Genomic DNA, 15,402 nt, shown 5'->3' on the forward strand with positions numbered 1-15,402 from the left:
CAAATCAGAGTCTAAGCAGCACTCAGAAAAAGAGCAGGGCAAGTTGTCAGTGCCTTCTCCATGAAGTCTCCTGTGCTCCGCGGCCTGACCTTGGCTAGTCCTGGGACCTCATATCTTCCCCATGAAGTTTCCTTTATCATCATTAGTATTTATTATTTGCCTTGCAATAGTGCCTAGCAGCCCCAGGCATGGACTAGGACCCCTTTGAGCTAGGCACTGCGCAGACCCAGAACAAAAGATGGTCCCTGCTCTATAATCTCAGCTACAACCTAATCTTTCCTCTGTAACCTGTATCTGGGTATCCTTAGCACAGCCCCACAGTGTGAGGCTGGCTGCTAGTGCCACTTCCAGGACTCTGACTCTACACACTGGACCTGGGTATCCCAGATACAACTTCAGAGAACAGATCTGTCTGCCAGTGCCAGCTCTGTGAGAGCTTCTTTGGTCTTCAAAGCCGGTCCTGGTGATCCCTAGCACAGACCCCTGTCAGAAAGCAAGGTGAGCTGTTGCATCTAGAAGTGCTGGGAGCCATAGCCGTCCAGAGACTCCATTTTGCTTGTGGCTGACAGTGCACTGAATCAGATGAGGAAGAGCAGGAGCAACTGAAAGTGCCTCATTGAGTTGGTCTCTGTTGAGAAGTTAGACACTGACTTTCTCTCAATCAGTTCCCACCCACCGGTATTTCAAAGCCTTTCCTGATGGATGGGCAACAAAGACAGGGTCAAGTTTCCAGAAGAGAGGAGAAGGGAAACCACACCATGACAACAGACAACAAACATCACCACAAAACACACAGAGACAGCTGCTTCCTGGCCCCTTGCTACTGACAGGTGTTGCCCTCCTGCTGTTTTGTCCCACTGCTTATTGCCCAGTGTTCCTCTCTTGCCACCCTCCACCTGTTCTGGGGTCCCAAAGTCACCCTCCAGCTGCCCCATCCCTGTGCTGAATGCTTGCTGGTACCCTCCTGCCACCCTGTCTCTGCTCTGATGGCTTGGTGCCATGCCTCCCTGTGTTCTAGGTGCCAAGTCTTACCTTCATCTCCTTTGCTCACTGTCTAGCATTACCCTCCCACTGCCCTATCCCCAGCAACCCATCTGGTATTTCCTTCCTACTGTCCCAGGAGAGCAGGACAGTTTTCACAGCCTCTTTGGCTTGTAACCTTTCCCACTGGAATAAGAACCTTGCCACTTCTGTAGGTCCTGCCATGTGGTAGTTAGGACTGAGCCTAGGTTCCCTACAGGAGAGAAGTCAATGGCCCAATCGCCGCTGGAGTCTCCAAAGTCTCTTGAAGAGACACGAGTCACTTCCCGGTTTATGCTTGTTATTAGTCCCTGTTCTCTTTAATCGGCTTAGACTGATGAGCTGAGGCAGCAGCAGGGATCAGCTGGGCTGTTTAATTAAAGGATTCCAGCTCAGCCCTGCAGTTTGGGAACTTGTGTAAATGAGCTGAAAGTACATTATTTAATCTGCTGCGCAGAGAGGAGTCAAGGCATTAATGAAGCAAACTCTAATTAAAACTAGACGGCTGATGGTTATTAGCAGCATCAATTCTGACAGGATTGATCTCATTTAGGGAAATGTCTGATTTTGGACAAAAAGAAAAAAAAACAACCTAGGTTATCTAATAGACAACAGCACCACACTGTTGAGATCACCCACTCTCACATGATACAGACACTGAGACACAGCCTACATTTAAGGATTGCTAATTGAAAAGCGGACACGTCTGTATCTGTTTCTGGCCCCATAAAGCTGGAGTGGTTCAAACCATCTTTATTCTCCATGCACAAGCTTCTCTCACAGAGGGACAGGTGTGGGGCCATGCCTTATTATTTTGAGGCAGGGAAGAGGGGTCTCTATAAGGTCCCACAACCCATTTTCCTTTCCATTTACTTCCTTTCCATCATCCTCAAGGTTCTGAAGTCATGGAAACCCACCTTCCTTCTAGCCATGGAGCTCTGCAGCCCATCAATGCTGCTCCAGGGGTCAGCTATGGGAGGAGAGCCCTTGATGACAGTGACATGAGGTGCTTCTTATCCCCATGGGCTGGATAAGCATATTGCATCAACGTTACCGGCAGCTTGAAGGCAAGTGCTGGGGAGGGGTCAGACACTGAGCGCAGGACCCAAATGTGAATTGCCCATAGGGGAGAGTCATTCCTCACACCCAGCTGGCCTTTGTATCACTGGCTTAGTGATGCCATAGTATGCCTAGGAACTTTCCAGAACTTCATTATCTTTCCAGGGAATATACTTCCTCAGCATGATGGCCAAGCCATGAGGAAGTTGCAGTGGGTTGTAGCACCAGAGCTGAGAGGGAGACTGGCTTTATGAGAAGGAAAGAGGGAAACTGAGTACCAGGTAGACCATGATAAGCTAAGACAGGCAAGGTCAATGGCATGAGGCAGGCAGAAAGCTGTATAAAAGTGCTTAATCAGCAGCCCAAACTGTGAAGTTCGTTGGGGAAGTTTGGACGCTGACCTAGATCCAAGCTCCGTGAGTAGAGCTCAAGTGCAGGCTTCAACATGACAAATGCTGAGACGCTTTCAAACAACTGATTATGGAATAATTTCTTCTGCCTCCATTCACCTGGCAGATCCGGAGGCAGGAATTCTATGTTTTCCCAGCATTACTACAAACAGCAAGAGAGTCCAGAACATTCTGGGCATCAGTGGCTTGCAATGTCTTTGCCTGCATTGTAGGAAGTTGTTGGGTTAATGAGAAGGGCTGTGGGGTTAGGCACACAGCAAGTAACCATAGAGTTTAAGACCTCCTGGGAGTGACTAAGCCATGTAAGCCAGGGACACACAAGGTCTACACGGCAATAAAAGACCCATGGCTGGCCTGGGTCAGCTGAGTCAGGTTCCTGGGGCCTGGACAGTAGAGCCCTGTTATAACATTTTATAACATTGTTATATATATAGATATATATTATATAAAAATGTTATAACATTGCAGTGTAGATATTCGGGGTCAGACTGGAGCCCAGGCTCTGAGATCCTGTGAGGTGGGAGGGTCCCACAGCCTGGGCTCCAGCCCAAGCCCAAATATCTAAATGGCAATTTTATAGCCCCACAGCCAGACTTGGGCCAGTTGCGGCTCTGCTGCGGGTCTTTTTTTGCAGTGTAGACATAACAGTAAAAACTAAGCCAGAAAAAGCCACAGACACATTTTAAATGAGGTAGAGTAGGGAAAGGGCAGGGCCCAAAGGCCAGGGTTGTGGACACTGAAAAACCAGGATAAAAGGGGTCACAGTCAGGCCAAACAAGGCATATGACCCATAGTTTTATCTTTCCAAAGCTGCAGGTGAGAGGCCAAACTGTCTCTAGCACAGCAATCTCCACAGACTAAATTTCCTCATAGGACTTGCATCCCTCTATCACATTCATTGAAGTTTCCCTGCCTTCCTTCCACATTCAGTCTTGGCTACTAAAGAGTAGGAGAGAGCCCACTCTCCCTGCCCCTCCCTGAGTACAGCAGGACCCCACACTTCCCTCGAACCCACGTGCCCATTTGTTCTCTTCACAGCAGTCTGTTCTCAAACTTTTCACTGCACGGTGATCAGAATGCAGAGGCTGTTCCAGAGAGCAGGACAAACCAAGACAAATCAGGACAAATCAGGACAAACCACTGCCCTGTCTCTGCAACTTACCTGCCCCACACCGCCTCAAGCCATTCCCAGGAATGCTGACTTCCAATGTTAATGTCAAAGGTCAGATGAAAGACTCTATCAATGGGATATATATCTCTAAAAACAAACCCCCTAACTGCAAAAAGCAAGAGCATGAGAGGGTGAGGGAAGAAGGAGAATGTGTCCATGTGAGACAGAGAAGGATGGGAGGGTATGGGTGAGAGGGAGCTGGGAGAGGGCTAGGATGAGACAGAAAATGGAGAGTGGAGGCCGCATCTATATCGGCATCTTGTCTATTCCAAGTATTTCTGAGATGCCTGTCAACATGGTATCTAAGTGCTGGGAGAACAAGGCTTAAAGTGGACTAGTACCACCCAGACTTTCAGATTCAGCTAAAAAGGTCATACATCTCCCAGGTGGATCCTGACAAAGGACAAGGGAGAGAGTGAAACAGTCATGTCAAAAGCTGCACTTTCCAGTGGCAAACTGGGAGTGTTGCATTGACCAGCCCCAGGTTCAGGCTTTTCTGAGCACACTGCCTACTGTTTTCAGGACATGGCATTCCTAGCAATGGAACTGTAGCAAGTAGCCCAGCCATGGGGGGCAGGTTCTGTTTGTGCACTGCTGACTGGAAATGGATCTCCCGGGTTGTTTTTGATTTGCCTTCTCATTTTGGGGTTCGGTTCTGATGCCCGCTGCCAATCAGAGAGGGTTGCATCAGTCTCAGTTGTGTGGTCAATGTGGGCCCATGCCATGCTAACTTGTACACAGTCTGGTGCCATTACAATTACCCTCCCCTGGAAAATTCAGACCATTTCACCTGGCAACCCACACTGCAATAGCTTAAATAGTATTTAAACAAGCTGTACCACTTATTATGACATTACATTGTTGGCACTTCTGTGAGACCAGCCCAAAGCCCTGGTAGAAGGTGTGGGTGGGTATAAGAGAGAGAGAGTGAGACCGAGGGTGTGCTTATGTGTGGAGGCTGAGGTGTGTGTATGTGTGTGTATGTGTGATTTAAACATACTGGGTGGTATGTTTGGGAGAGAAGAGCAAGGGGTGTGTGAGGAAGGGCAGTGGTGGGGACACGTTTATAGGAGGGATGGGGGTGAATGACAGCAGCGTATGGGGTGTGTATTTGGGACAAGGAGGAGAGTGATGAGTACTGAGCAGAGGAGAGGGGTGGAAAGGAGAAGCCTATGGTTACAACAATCTCCCACCTTGGTGAGGAGTCCAGAGATGAAGGCTTCTGCTCTGCATCAGCTGCTGGGCAGCAGAACTGGTGTAAAACAGTTTCATTCCTGTAAGAGAAGACAAATGGTGGCATGTAAGAGTTCATCTCAGTCTTTGGCAAGCTCATGGGACACTGTCCTGTCCAAGTCTATTCCTGGGCATTGTAGCTGTTCAGTGATGGTGGCTTTTTACAGCTGAGGAGAAATCAGATGATGACATGAATCCTTCAGACCAGCAGGTGGGGAATGGAGCATGATAGGAGGGAGTAGTCATCTCCCCTCCCTCCCATGCCTTGCCACTAGCATCATGCTGCATAGAGTGAGGCAAAATGTTTCATAGGAAAAGTTTTCTTTGTCAAAAAAGGCCTTTTAATTAAAAAAAAAGTGTAATTAAATACAATTGACTTTTTTCTGTTTTTTTAAATGTTCGTTTTGCTGAATGTGGAGCAAATGCTTTGTTTGCTTGGTTGCTGTTTCAACACTCATTTAATTAGTAAAAAGTCTAGCATTTTGGGAGGGATTTTTTTTCTGAATCCTGCAAAATGGAAACAACACTGAAATCGTCCCTCCCCATCACATGTTGTTTTCTATTTCAACCAGATGTCGTGCAGGACTGTCACCTCACTGGCACTTGAAGAGAGCGCCCCTCTAACTTGCTTCTGCCTCCTACTCTCCTTCCAAACCATCCTCAGAGCCTGCTTTGGGGAAGCCCAACATGAGCAGACTGGAGTGGAGGAGGAAAGGAGAGAGGGGAATGGAGGAGAGGAAGAGAATGAAACAAAGAAGATAAAAACAGAGAATAAATCCAAAAAGAAAAACAGCTTGAAAAAAGAGTGAAGTATTCAAAGACAGATTTAAAACATGGAAATGAAGGAAGAATTTGTCTACAGGAAGAATACATGGGGTTTGAGTATCAAAAGCGGCCACTGATTTTGGGTGCTTCTATTTTTTGGGCCCCATCTGTAGGCATTTTCAAGGGTCTGGTTCTCTGAAGAGTGGAACACTCACAAAACTCCATCTGAATGCAGTAGGAACTGCACCTACCCCACACCTCTGAAAATCAGACCCCTTTCAGATGACTCAGGATTGACCTCCAAGAAAACAGCGGTATTCAAAATCCATGGCCACATTTAAAATTTTTGCCCAAAGGCACCAAAAAAGTGAACAAAGGACAAATTGAGAGAGAGGCAAGAAAAAGTGGAGAAAAGAAAAAGAAAATGGAAAGCAAGGGTCATAAAACAAGGGAGATAAATACTTACCTGATGTAAATGGTCCTAGCTCCAAGTCAGTGGAGCTAAATCGATTTACACCAGCCAAGAATCTGTTGACTCTGTGATTTAATGGTGTGACCTGATTCTAGCCCAGCAACAACAACAAAACTGAAAAGATTCTTGAGCTTTGGATGAGGAGTGGATCTGAAATGTTCTCCTCAGGCCCTGAGACACCACTCCTCCCTGTGAGAGGAGACAAGTTCACCCTCCTTTTCTCTGTGAAATGTTGACAGTTGCAGCCATGAGGATGGCCAATCCAATCCACAGAGACAGCAACATTTCTACTTTCTGCTCCCCATTACCCATTACCAGGCCTGCCCAGCTAGCTTTATGTAACAAGCCCTTTCAGCTCTGTTGCTTCCTTTATTTACTTCCGATGTTAAGTCTCAAAATTGTTTCAGAAGTGATGGCTGTTTAAAAACAACATACCCAGAAGATAGATGGGGAAAGAGAGAGTTTGCATTACCTCACTGAACTCTCCCCATATCCTCTGTCCCAGCTCTGTCCCCACATTGTAACATACTCACTGTAAAAGGAGTTAACATGATGTGGTTTTGTGCCACACTAAATTTAACTCCCATTGCTTTAACACCTCCCCCTCCCATTCCATTTCCTCTGTGACCCTTATTTATTGTTGGTCCTTGCAAGGCTGTGTCTAATTCAAGCTTTTCAGGTGGCAGGTACCTGTCAGTCTGGCTTATCTGTAAAATACCTGTGCTGTCTTTTGACAGGTGTAGGTGAGCAGTCTCAAGATTATACTGGATTCTAGATTCAAGCAAACTCACATAAATGCCAGAGCTCCTCCGTCTTGTTACTCTCACCTTGGCTCCTTCCCTAAATGCCCTCTAGTATTAGAGTGATCATATGTCCCATTTTGGCCGGGACAGACCCCTTTTTAAGCCCTGTTCTGGACATCCTGGCTTTTTTTGGCAAAACTGGGCATTTGTCCCATTTGCTCTTGCCAACTGATGATAAACAGTTGGCAGGAGCAGACAGGACAAATGCCAAGTTTTCAAAGTGGGGGACATGGAGGAACATTTGTGGGGGCGTGGCGACATTTGGGGTGGGGGATATCTCCACACCCCCGTATGGGCAACCTAAGGCCTGTGCCCCATCCCACACCAGGAGGCTGTGCAGGTGCTGTGCTTGGAGCCCTGCAGGAGCCTGGCTGATGTGTCTGCACTGCACCCCCCCTTCAATCAGGGAGCGATAGGGTGTCCTGTGCTCACTCTGCAGCCCAATCAGAGGGCAGAGCTGACAGGGGCCCTCATACAAACCCTTCTTTGGTCTCTGCCTCACCTTGTGTATTGCCCGGTTTCCATGGAGACAGCGGGGCCCTGGGCCCTACTGGGCAACCCAGCCACTAAGTGCTCAATGGGTCTTGCAGCATCCATTTGTGCCAGGGCATCAAGTGCAGCGTATCCTCCCCCGCCCAGCAGCTCCCACCTCTGCCTCATGCCCCCTGTCCCCGAGTGGTCCCCGGAGCCCCCACCCTGAGCTACTGAACTCCCCTCCCCATCCTTTGGGGCTGGTCCCCGGAGCCCTCTCCAGTCCCCACCCACCCCAACCAGCCTCTTTTTCTCCCCAGTTCACCTCCAGTCACCTGCTTCTGCCACATCCCAGTCTCCTCCCACCCTCAGGGCTGCTATCTGGAGCCTCCTCCCTGCCCCTCTGCTATCCCAGCCCCCAAAGGGGCACTGCTCGGCTAGCTGGATCATAGTCCAGGAACTTCACCTTCTGGCTCTGAGACCAAAAGTACCCATATACTCTCGCACACTCACACCCTGCTTTGCTGCCCAGATCCCAGCCCACACCCATTCCTCTCCCCCTGCCCCTATTTCTGCTACCTGGTTCAATTGGGGTTGCAGAGGGACTTTCAGGAGGGCAAGTGATGATGCCAGGTAGCTCTGGCCAGCCCCGTGCATCCGGTTTTCAGTTTCGGGAAATATGAACACTCTCTAGTGTACTCTCGTGTGTGCTGCACCTACTCCAACATTAGCTGCACCATTCAGATAATACTAATAATGAAGAGAAGAAAAGGGGAGCCAGAAAAGGGAGCTATAGTGCTAAGGGGAAGAGAGGAAGGAAAGAAGATAATCAAAAAGGCAGCCAAAGAGAATCATACATATTTATAGGGCTGCTATCGCCATGTTATCTAAGCACCAAGAAAGGAAAGTGTGAGGAGAAGCACAGGAACCGGAGGAAGAGCAGGCTGAAGAGATGAGGCACAGACACGGGAGGAAGATAGAACATTGGATAATCACTGCAGCTGAGACCTCAGTCTGCTGTGAATATAGCAAGGAGCTAGAAACACCCCAGAAATGAATCTGTGTGCCCAGAGACTAGCAGCCAGAGTTTCCAAAGTCACCACAGGTTTTGGGTGCCACATCTTTGTGTGCCCAACATGGGCCACCCAAAATCAATGTCCACTTTTGAAACTTTTGTCCTAGAGCTCTGAACAGCAGAGGCCCTTGGGGACAGTCGTGCACAGCATTAGCCCCTCTGCAATCACAATCTGCTGTTGCCCCTCTCATACAGCAACAAGCAAGTGTAGCCCATATCCATAGCCAGAAATCTTATCCCAGCAGCACTTGGGAATCTTGAGTCCAAGGGCCTCAAGTGGCAGGGAGAGAAGGCAAAGTGGGGATGGGAAGGAGAGACTGGTGTACATTAGGAGGAATGCTTTTAATGGGCAGGTGTTGGTAAGGGGTTATTTCAGAATTATGTGTTGGGTCCCAACTTAAATTTGTGCTTGGGGGCCTATATGAATCTTGATACACCTCTGAACTTCTTAAATACCATGGAGCAGCTGGAGTCCTCAGTCGAATTAAATATTTCCATTAATAAATATTTTTCCCCAATCAGGGCTTATGCCAGGGGGAATGGAATCACTATTGGAAATTGATTTTTATTCTCATTTATATTACCCTATCCAGGTGACTGGTGCTTTCCGAACATATGCAAAGAAAAGGTCCCTGCCTGAGGGGCTTTGTGGCGGAGTGTGCATAGCCCTCACTGGACAAAGGAGTTATGCCCTGCAGGGCAAGCCAGGTAATGGGCCTGCAGGACTTGTGTTACCTGCCATTTGGGGCAAGGAAAATTTGGCTTAGGGCTAAGAGGGTGAGTATTTGAACACGAAGTGGAGGAGGGTTTCAGTGGCAAAGGCTTTCTTTCCTCTGTTCCCAACCTACGGTGGAGCAGATTTGAGAGACAACTAGAACCAGGAAACCCTGAGGAATGAACTGTCTCTTGACTGATTGGAGCCAGTCGGTAAGCCTGCCTACTGCCTTGTTTGGTTTCCTTGTTGTAAAGATGGAGAGGAGCCTGTCAGGTTGTGGTAGGGGACTTGCAGCAGTGACCAAGGGCTGAGGGCCACCTGGTCCTTTCCCCCTTAGTGTTCCTAACTTTTGTGACTTTAGTGTGAGTTTTGTGATATTTTGTGTCTATCTCAAAGTTCCAGCTCCTGAAGTTATGTGAAAATCAAAGCTTCTCCCCCACCCCTCTCAAAAAAGAAAAAAGAAAGAGTTTTTGTAGCCTTCATACTTGTGGAGGAAAGCTGGGAAATGAGAACCATACAAGTTCAAAAACCAGAGGACCAAAATAAAATAAAATAAAATAAAATAAATAATAACAATAATAATAATAATAATAAAAATCCTTACCTCTTCCCATCCCCATCTCCTAGAAACAAAAACAACCACCTCAGGACTCTGAAGCCAATCTCATGACATAGGGGCCTGACTCACAATTTTTGAATATTTGGGGTTAGCAATTGTGTTATATTAAAGGGATGGGTCTGTAGCTTTCCTTTAAATCTGTGACTTTTTTGTTTTTAATTCTTTCTTATTCTGAAACCTGAAACTAGCCTTGCACAGGTTTATAATCTAAGATAGAGCACCTGAGTAAAACCAAAGGGGAGGAAGGAAGGGCAGAAGAGAGCCCAGACACTGGGGAAGGGAGATGTGAACTCTGTTCTCTTATCAGTGTGTTCCTACTATTGAATTGTCCTATTTCAAATGTTTGCTTTTGTTCGTTTTGTTTTTTGTTTTAAATACATAGGCTTCCTGGCCAGCACCTGGGTTAGAGTAGCAAAGGAGCTCAAGCCAGAAGGAAATGAGTTCTGGATGGATTTAAAGGAAGGTGGGTGGTGAATACAGGAGGAGAGAGGCTGCCCCAGGCATAGGGGCTGTGTACTAAAGGTGGTGGGGAGTCAAAGAGACTATCAAGGCATGTGCAGGTATCAGAGTGACTGACAGGCATGTGGGGCGGGGGGCAGTAGAAGACAAGGGCAGGCATGCCGGCAAGAGCAGATTCTGGAGAACCAGAAACAGTCAGGGTCTATCAGAATATGAGCAATACTGCTCCCTGCCCAGCCAGGGCACATGCTCTGGGGACTGACACCTATCAGAGGCAAGGATTTGGCAATCTGGGCTCATCTAAGGCTACATCTATGCTTGGAACTGGGAATGTGATTACCAGCTCGCAGAGATGTACCTGTGCCAGCTTGAGCAGTGTATCTGAGGTAGTACTGGTGGAAACTTGGGCTAGTCATCCTGAGGGTGGACCCACCCAGACCCTCTAGCTACGTAAGTGGGGCTTGAGCTAGTGGGGGTATTTGTATGTGAGTTGAAAATGACACCCCTAGCTCCAAGGATAGATGTGGCCTGTGTGAGGGGCAAGCCATATTCTGCCCAGCCACAATGTACATGTCGCTACAACAAATCAGCATCTCATTTCTCTTTAAGAAACTGACTTCAGATGGAATGACTTCAGTATCACTTCTCACAAGAATGAAGCATCCCTCAAGCAGCCCTGGCAGCCTCGCTAATGGAATCTGCAAATGAACTGTCCAGCCATAAGCAAATCCCACCTGATTAGTATAAGCTTCTTTAAATCCCCACAGTCTCTTTTGGCCAGTATGAAACTGTTTAGCCAGCTTGGGAGCTGGCTAGTAAGGCCCTTGCCCCTTTCCAGCTTTCTAGAATCATGGAAGATTGGGCTGGGTTGCAAAAGGCCTTCAGGAGCCACTAGCCCAATCTTATATCAGAGAGGGTGGCCTCACACTACAGTTCCCAAATTAATTTCTCGTTTTCTAATTTAGTGTTGGTAGAAGGAGCCCTGGAAATTGAAAGCCTCTGTACAGCACTCCATGGGCAGTGTCAACACATGGTTTCCCAATGCTGCCCTGACACTGTCTCACCCATAGTGGGGGAGCTGCTATTCTATCCCCTCCATCTCCCACCCTCATCACTGTCCTCTGTGCCCCCCTCACCCTCCCTCCAACCCTCACATCACCCTGCACCCCATTCCCCTGCATAAATCTGTTTCCTGCCCCCGCCCGGTGCCTGCTCCCCCTCCATCTTTCAGCATCTTTGCTGCTCCTCATAATCCCTGTGTTACGTCTAGCCTCCTGATCCATTAAGTGGCAGTCATCTTCCCTGTGGGCACGGCTTCAATCTTGCTGAAAACAGTAGGAGGTGAAGATTTTGGAAGGGATACAAAACATCATTGTTCACGGTTGAAAACCTGAGGGCTTAAGGTAAATCTCTGAGGGCTTAAGGTAAAACCCTCACAGGGGTCAGATTATCCCACATCTCCCTATTGGGGGAGTTTCTTGCATCTTGCTCTGAAATATCTCATGTTAGCCCCTGTTGGGGGATGCGATACTAGACTAGATAACCCATAAGAACGGTCATACTGAGTCAGACCAATGGTCCATCTAGCTCAGTATGCTGTCTTCTGACACTGGCCAATGCCAGGTGCTTCAGAAGGAATGGACAGGACATGGCAATTATCGAGTGATCCAACCTTTGTCATCAAGTCCCAGTGAGAGGCTTAGGAACACCTGGAGCATGGGGTTGCATCCCTGACCATCTTGGCTAGTAGCTATTGATGGACCTATCCTCCATCAACTTATCTAATTCTTTTTTGAACCCAGTTATATTTTTGGCCTTCACAACATCACCTGGCAACGAGTTCTGCAGGTTGACTGTGCATTGTGTGAAGAAGCACTTCCTTATGTTTCTTTTAAACTTGCTGCCTATTAATTTCTTTAGTTGTCTCCTAAGTCTTATGTTATGTGAAGGGGTAAATAACACTTTCTCCACATCATTCATGATTCTATAGACCTCTATTATATTCCCCTTTAGTTGTCTCTTTTCCAAGCCAAACAGTCTCAGTCTTTTTAATCTTTCCTCAGATGGATGCTGTTCCATACGCCTAATCATTTTTGTTGCCCTTCTCTGAACCTTTTCCATTTCTAATATATCTTTTTTTGAGATGGGGCGACCAGAACTGCACACAGTATTCAAGGTGTGGGAGTACCATGGATTTACATAGAGGCATTATCATATTTACTGTCTTATGATCTAGCCCTTTCCTAATGGTTCCCAACATTCTGTTTAATTTTTTTGGCTGATGCTGCACACTGGGCATACATTTTCTAAGAACTATCCACAATGACCCTAAGATCTCTTTTTTGAGTGGGCCCAGCTAATTTACACACCATCATTTTGTAGGTATAGTTGGGCTTAGGTTTTCCAGTGTGCATTACTTTGCAGTTATCAACACTGAATTTTATTTGCTATTTTGTTTCCCAGTCACCCAGTTTTGTGAGGTCCCTTTTGTAACTCTTCGCAGTCTGCTTTAGACTTAACTATGCTGAGTAATTTTGAATCATCTGCAAACTTTGCCACCTCATTGTTTACCCCTTTTTCCAGATCATTTATGAATATGTTGAACAGCACTGGTTCTTGCACAGATTCCTGGGGGACCCCACTATTAACCTCCCTTCACTGTGAAAACTAATGATTTATTTCTATCCTTTGTTTCTTGTCTTTTAACCTGTTACTGATCCATGAGGGGACCTTCCCTTTTACCCCATGACAGCTTACTTTGCTTAAGCACCTTTGGTGAGGGACCTTGTCAAAGGCTCTCTGAAAGTCCAAGTACACTATATCCACTGGATCACCCTTGTCCATGCTTGATGACTCCCTCAAAGAATTCTAAGAGATTGGTGAGATGATTTCCCTTTACAAAAACCATGTTGACTCTTCCCCAACAAATCATGTTCATCTCTGTGTCTCATAATTCTGTTCTTTACTGTAGTTTCAACCAGTTTGTCTAGTATTGAAGTGAGGCTTACTGGCCTGTAATTGCCAGGATTGCCTCTGGAGCCTTTTTAAAAAATCAGTGTTACATTAACTGTCTTCTTATCATCTGGTACAGAGGCTGATTTAAGCAATAGGTTACATACCACAGTTCTTCAATTTCATATTGAGTTCTTTCAGAACTCTTGGGTGAATATCATCTTGTCCTGATGACTTATTACAGTTTACTTTATCAATTTGTTCTAAAATCTCCTCTAATGACACTTCAGTGTGGGACAATTCCTCAGTTTTATCACCTAAACAAATGGCTCAGGTGTTGGAATCTCCCTCACATTCTCTGCAGTGAAGACCGATTCAAAGAATCCATTTAGCTTCTCTGCAACAGCCTCATCTTCCTTGAGTGCACTTTTAGCACCTGATTGTCCACTGATTGTTTAGCAGGCTTTCTGCTTCTGAGATACTTACATTTTTTTGATATTTAGTTTTTGTGTCTTTTGCTAGTTGCTCTTCAAATTCTTTATTGGCCTGCCTAATTATACTTTTATACTTGACTTGCCAGAGTTATGCTCTTTTCTATTTTCCTCAGTAGGATTTGACTTCCATCTTTTAAAGGAGGCCTTTTTGACTCTAACCACCTCTTGTATTCTGTTGTTGGATCTGATACAGTATGGCAATTGCTATGGGAAGGTGTCAAGGGAAGGAGCATGGTTTGATGGTAAACTCACTTGAGTGGAACTTCTGATTTTGATGAAGATGTCTTATGTGATCCTGGGTACATTGCTTGACCTTTCTCTGCCTCTGTAGAATAGGGATAATACTTCTCTACGTCAAAACGTGGTTGTGTGGATACCTCCATAAATACCTTGGAGGTGTTTGGTACTATGCAAAGGGTCAATCTACTTAGAGGCAGGAACCCACTGGGAGTTGGAGTGGACGGGAAGGTAGTGGACCATTCTAGGAGAAGTAGGGGAGAGTCCCTCACATGGGACTTTTAAAGTTAGGGGAAAAAGCTTTTCCTTTGTCTGTTGTTCTCTCTTGGCTGAAGAGATGGAGCAGCAGGAATGCTGTAAAGGTTTGGACCAGGTATGAAAGATCATCTTCCATACCTAGAATGATTCATTGGGACAGGAAATGTTTAGATAGATATGATCAGGTTTATTTCTTAATTTTGGCTTGTGGATTCCTCTGTGCTAAGCTCAGATATTTTTGTTTTCTTTTGTAACATTAAGCTGGACCCCTGGGAGCCATTCCTGGTGTTTAACCCTTTTCAGTTGCTCTATAAAATCTAGAAAAAATCTAAGTTCCAGATGTATTTTCTTTCTTTTGTTTTTAATAAAATTTACCTTTTTTAAGAACAGAATTGGATTTTTGGTGTCCAAAGAGGTTAGTGCATATCTTTTTCAATTAGCTGGTGACAACAGCTGGTTTTCCCTTTTGATTGTTTTCTTTCTCAGCTTCCCCGAGGGAGGGGTAGAAAGCCAAGGGGCCTCAGGGAAAACTTCCCAAGTGAGTTTTTCCAGGATTTGCAAGAGACAGTTTTTCACTTGGGTGGTGGCAGTGTTTACCAAGCCAAGATCAGAGAAAAGCTGTAACCTTGGGAGTGTAATACAAGCCTGGAGTGCCAGTATACATTTTTTAAATCCTTGCAGACCGCCACCTTCTGCACTCGGAGTGCCAGAGTGGGGAATCAGCCTTGACAACGCATTTCTGAACTCTTTCTAAATCTTCGAGTTTTTTTAATACAATCTTAACTTTGTATCTCCAGACTTATGCAATGGGGAGTGTGATAGACGGGGCCAGTTGGGTACAGCAGAATAGCAAAAGGCAGATATACTGGCCACTGGATTAAGTTTTCTGTTCCCTGACTGACCAGAGAAGGGGCTGCTCCAGGATAATGAGAACACCTGACTCTAATTAACTTGCAAACAGGGCTGGCTCCAGGCACCATCTTAGCAAGCCGGTGCTTGGGGTGGCCACTCCGGAGAGAGGTGGCACGGCAGGCAATTCAGCGGAGGGTCCCTCGCTCCAGTTCGGAGTGAAGGACCTCCCGCTGAATTGCCGCAGATTGCGATCGTGGCTTTTTTTTTTTTTTTGGCTGCTTGGGGCGGCAAAGCCCCTGGAGCCAGCCCTGCCTGCAAAGAGTCAGGTGAGGCCATT

The 15,402-nt window shown here is 46.5% G+C and overlaps 1 protein-coding gene across 5 annotated transcripts in view; it reads right to left on the bottom strand.

Moving 5' to 3' along the window:
* IQSEC3 (IQ motif and Sec7 domain 3) overlaps nucleotides 1-15,402 on the bottom strand; it is a 128,925-nt gene that overhangs the window by 60,625 nt on the left and 52,898 nt on the right. For all 5 annotated transcript variants that reach the window (XM_030543195.1, XM_030543213.1, XM_030543240.1 and 2 more), the window contains exon 2: nucleotides 4,854-4,934. The gene's annotated coding sequence lies outside the window, so the exon portion shown is untranslated. The remainder of the gene's footprint in view (nucleotides 1-4,853; nucleotides 4,935-15,402) is intronic.

Source organism: Gopherus evgoodei, chromosome 1, assembly GCF_007399415.2.
Source record: "Gopherus evgoodei ecotype Sinaloan lineage chromosome 1, rGopEvg1_v1.p, whole genome shotgun sequence".
NCBI lineage: Eukaryota > Metazoa > Chordata > Testudines > Testudinidae > Gopherus > Gopherus evgoodei.